The following is a 383-nucleotide window of genomic DNA, read 5'->3' on the forward strand; positions in this document are numbered from 1 at the left end:
AAGAATATGAACCACTTATTACACGTTTTAAACCAGGATGTGTAAAAGCTCGTAATACAGAAAATACTTATGCGAAAGGATTTATCAATAAAGAAGAAGTAATCGTGTCATTATATAACAATGATAAATGTGAAGGAGTAGGCGAAAAAACAATAAATATAAAATTAAATGAATGTGAAGTGAGTGGAAATACTCGAACAATTAATCGCATCATTCAACCATCCTCTGCAATTGGAGCTTTTATTTTTCTTTCTCTTATTGTTTCGATTCTGCTTTAATACAATTATTTTATCAAAATTTGTGTTAATTATTAATATTTAACTTTAATAAAAAATAAAGATTATTTTTTTTAATAAAAACATATTTTAAACATAACTATTTTT

This window comes from Entamoeba invadens (assembly GCF_000330505.1).
Source record: "Entamoeba invadens IP1 unplaced genomic scaffold scaff_1105074724705, whole genome shotgun sequence".
In the NCBI taxonomy this organism is placed as follows: Eukaryota; Evosea; order Mastigamoebida; family Endamoebidae; genus Entamoeba; species Entamoeba invadens.